Below are 5,033 nucleotides of genomic sequence, written 5' to 3'. Positions count from 1 at the left end.
CCCCCGCACTCCAGTCTGGGTGACAGAGTGAGACTCCAACTCAAAAAAAAAAAAAAATTACAGTCTTAACAACACAAGTATATACATATTGCTTTATATAATTGTTTTTGAAATCATGTAAAAGATAAATAAATAACTATTCCTTTCGGTTGTGTTTTGTGATTGTATAACTACTTTTATAAATGACTTTTGTTTCATCACATAAATTTGAATTACTGACTGGAATCACTTGCCTTAAGCCTTAAAATTTTCCTTCAGTGTTTCTTATAAGAAGTATCAAACAGAGCCGGGTGTGGTGGCTCAGTCTGTAATCCCGCACCTTTGGAAGGCTGAGGTGAGTGGATTGCCTGAGCCCGTGGGTTTGAGACCCGCCTGGGCAGCGAGACCTCATCTTTACAATAAATCAAAAATTAGCTGGGTGTGGTAGCGCACGCCTGTAGTTCCAGCTACTTGGAAGGCTGAGGTTGAAGGATCACCGGAGCCCAGCAGGTCGAGGCTGCGGTGGCCGGGAGCAGCCACTGCAATCTAGTCTGGAGGACAGAGTGAGACTCCAACTCAAAAAAAAAAAAAAGTATCAAACAGTAATACTGGTGTTCAGGGTTTGTTTTCATAAGACTGTGTTTATTCAGTCTGCCTTGCTGAAATACACTTTTGCTGCTTGTAAGACTTTTGTTTGGCAGTTTATATTTTCCTTTTAGAACTCTGTCTATGTCATCCTAATGTCTTCTTGTCTGCACTATTTTGATGAGACATCATCTGTTAGTCTTATTGGGATTCCCTTGTAGGTTATGAATGAATTATCTCTTAATGCATTAAAGATTTTTTCTTTGTCCTTTTGTCAATATTTTACTTTGACATTTTGCGTGCCTCCATGTAACTATTTACCTTCCTTAAAGTTTGTGGAGATACTTGGATGTGTCGATTTATATATGTCATCAAATTTGGAAAGTTTTTAACCATTAATTTTTAAGATATTTTTTTCTTGCTACTTTCCCTTTCTCCCTCTTTTCATACTCTCAGTACATGCATGTTGAGGTATTTGTTATCTCACATTTCTCTTGAGACTGTGCCCATTTTTTTAAACTTTTTTTTTTTTTGAGTTGGAGTCTCTATCACCCAGACTGAAGTGCAGTGGCACCCTCCCGGCCACCGCAACTTCAACCTGCTGGGCTCCGGCGATCCTTCAGCCTCAGCCTTCCAAGTAGCTGGAACTACAGACGTGCACTACCATACCCAGCTAATTTTTGATTTATTGTAGAGATGAGGTCTTGCTAAGTTGCCCAGGTGGGCCTCGAACCCCACGGGCTCAGGCAATCCACTCACCTCAGCCTCCCAAAGCACTGGGATTACAGGCTGAGCCACCTGGTCTGGCTTTTTTTGACTTTATATTTCTTCTCTGTAGTGAGAATTTTATGATCTTTTTAAAACAATCTTCATGCTCATTGGTTATCTCTTTTGCCAGCACCAATCAACTATTAACATTTTCTTTTAAATTATTATATTTTTCTTTTTCAAGTTATTATACTTTTCATCTTCAGTGTTTCATCTAGTTTGTTAAATAATTTTAATATTTTTATTGATACATTATTTTTGATGAGGCATTGTCATCATATCTCTCTTTACTTTTTAAAAAATGGTATCCTTTATTTATGGGAACTCATTTTCAATAGTTGCTTCAAAATGTTCATTTACTCCATCATCTCTGTCCTCTTTTAGGCAGTTTTTCTTGGCTTGTGTATATGGACATTCCCTTGACATTTTTGTATGTATTACAATTTTGATTAAAAGTTAGACATTTTATATAATATACTGAAACAATGTGAAACTGCTCCCTCTTTCTGCTGCTTGTTGCTGTTTGCTTATCTGTTTACTTATTTGGTTCTACTGAAAATAGATAGTAAGAAGATTCCCCCCTGCATTGGTGAAGTCTTTTACATTTACTCTTTAGAGAGTACAACCTTTAACATAAACACAGTCACCTGGGATGACAGTGAAGGCAATGATTTCAGCAGGATTCTCTGTTACTGTCTCTTTCCCTCTCTCATAAGCTCTCTGACATTGCCATCTCAAAAATCTGTAATCCTCCACTGATTGCTAGGAGATCCCTCTATTGTTTTCAACAATGGTCAGGGTCCTAAATACTTCTATAGTATGATTTAATTAATTCTGGACACTTTATCTGAGATAATGGCATTAGCCAGTGTTCCCCAGTGGGACAGAACCAATGTATATATATATATATATATATATATATATATATATACACATATATATATATATATATATATATATATATATGGCATTGCCATCATCTCTCTTTTTACTTCTTTAAGAATGGTATCCTTTTTATATCTCAGTCATATATATATATAAATATATGACTTAAAACAAAAAAAAGCCAAAACTACATTTTGGAGGGCTGCTCCCTAGGAATTTGATCCTCCAGATCAAATGTCAACCAAAATGTTTATATGGAAGTTTTAAGAAGGTTGAGTCACGATTTGCAGAAGACAAACAGGTAACTGGTTCTTCTACCATGAAAACACACCTGCCCACACCGCATTGAGTCTTCAGCAGTTTTTGACCAAAAACAGCATGAACCCTCCCTATTCACCTGATGCTTCACTGAGAAACTTCTTTTTGTTTCTCAAATTTAAAAAGTCCTCAAAGGGAAAAATTTTGCTGATGTGGAGGAGGTTAAACAAAAAATGGCAAAAACACTAAGAGTCATCAAAATGAATGAGTTCACATACTGTTTGAGCAGGGGAAGAAGTGTGTCAATAGGTGTATGGTGCAATGCACAGAATGGAGAGTACTTTGAAGGTGACTGAAGTTTAAACATGTAAGAGTAAAATACACAGTTTTTAATAAATGAATTTTGGGATTTTGGGTCCCTCCATGATAGATAGATGATAGATGATGATCATGATGATAGACTGATTGATAGATATAGAGGTAAATGTAGATGATAGAGATATAGACATAGATATAAATGCAGACATTGTTGTGGGACTCCATCTTGTAATCATGTGAGCCAATCATGTGAGAACTGGCTTACATGCTTACAAGGTGAACTCCCAAGATAGGTATTGTGTAAACTGGGCAATAAGGAAAGTTGGTAGCATAGCTCAGTCAAAATCCAAAAGTCTCAAGTCTCACACCAGGGAAGTTGACTGTGTAGTCCTCTGTTTGAAGCTTGAAGTCTGAAATTGGCCCTCAGGAGACTTCTGGTGCAAATCCCAAAGTCCAAGACTGATGAATGTGGAGTCTGATATCCAAGGACAGGAAGAGAGAGACCAAAGCATCCTTCCAGGAGAGGGAGGAAGGGAAGGAGGAGAGGAGGGAAAGAGGGAGAGGAGGAGGGGAAATGAAGGGGGAGTGGGAGGGGAAAAGAGAAAGAGAGAGAGAGAGAGGAAACTTAACAAGTTATTTATTCCCTTTCTTCACCTGCTTTGTTCTAGTCATGCTGACAGTCAATTGGGTGGTGACCAACCACATTGAGGATGGGTTCTTTTTTTTCTCCCAGTTCAGTGATTCACATATCAATCTCCTCTAAAAACCTCCACACAGACACACCTAGAAACAATACTTCACCAGCCATCTAGGTATCACTCACTTCAGTCAAGTTGAGACTTAAATATTAACCATCACAGGAGATTTTTAGGCTAGTATCTAAATTTGACCAGATTTCAAGAGTTTTCTTCTTAACTTTCTTTTTTCCTGATCCTCTTTGGTAAACTAATTGGTCTACGGTTTGGATTTTTGTGCTCCCTCAGGTAGCAGCCAGCTTTCTCTTAATTGCTTACCACCAATAGTTCTATTATTTTGGAGAATTTCCTAAAGCTTTAATTTTCCATATTCTGTACTAAATAAAATCAGTTATTTTGAAGAGAGCTTCAGAGCTCTCTATCATTATGTTCTGTTTACCCCTTTAAACACAATCTTCAGACCACTTTTCTGGGACTGGAGGAGAGTTTAATGGTACTCCTAGAATTATACCCATCTTTATAATCATGGCACTGAATAAAGGCAGTAGCCTCTGGTTTTATTTACTTACATCTCCTGGCACAGCACTTCCTCTTTACCAGAGTGCTAGGGAGAATGTAATCAAGGCCTCAATATCATCAGTTTATGATGTCAAGAGTAGAGCCTCAGCTCAATAATAGGGGGCTAGGTGAAAACAGGGACCCCTGATTTCTTGTCTACTCACCTGGAATTTATCCTCTTCAGCACAAATGCTAGTGGCCTTCCCTTCATGAAAAGATACCATAGCCATTTCAGTAAGAGCTGGGGTGAGAGGGAGTCCTTTCTTCTCAGCCATACCTAACCAGAGTGAAGCTTCATGCAAACCTGCAAATGGAGGTAGAGAGTGACTGAGTCATAGTTCAAGTGCCAAAGGCTTTCACTGCCCTTACTTTTATTTTGTCGAAATTCTTGATTAAATGTTTTCTCACTTGCTGAATGCCCTTAGAACAATTTCCAGAGACTTTAAGCTTATGTTGTTAATGTGGTATAATTGTTTTCCTGGGGATCATGTCTGTCAAGCTCCTTAAGCTGCCATTTTAGACTTCTCAGAGTTTCTTGTCTTTGTTTTTTTTATTTTTATTTTTTGAGTTGGAATCTTACTCTGTCACTCAGGCTGGGGTGTGGTGGCATGCTCACTGCCACTGCAGCCTCAACCTGCTGGGCTTAGGCTATCCTTCCACCTCCGCCTTCCAGGTAGCTGGAACAACAGGTGTGTACTACAATGCCCAGCTTATATTTGGATTTATTGTAAAGATCAGATCTCACCAATTACCCAGACTGGTCTCAAAACCCAGATTCAGGTAATTCTCTCGCCTCAGCCTCCCAAAGTGGTAGTGTTTGGGCCTTGTCTTTGTTTCAATGACACATTTTGTCATTAAATGACCGTGTTTGAGGCTTGTCTTTGTTTTAATGACACATTTTGACAATAATCTAAGTCTCATAGTGAAGAAGACAATACTAGAAGCAGAATTATCAGACAGGGATATACTGCAGTAGCCCTTGGTAAT

The sequence above is a fragment of the Carlito syrichta genome, unplaced genomic scaffold (assembly GCF_000164805.1).
Source record: "Carlito syrichta isolate Samal-C Ts95f unplaced genomic scaffold, Tarsius_syrichta-2.0.1 Scaffold308853, whole genome shotgun sequence".
Lineage (NCBI taxonomy): Eukaryota > Metazoa > Chordata > Mammalia > Primates > Tarsiidae > Carlito > Carlito syrichta.
Note: the sequence above shows the minus strand (reverse complement) of the source record.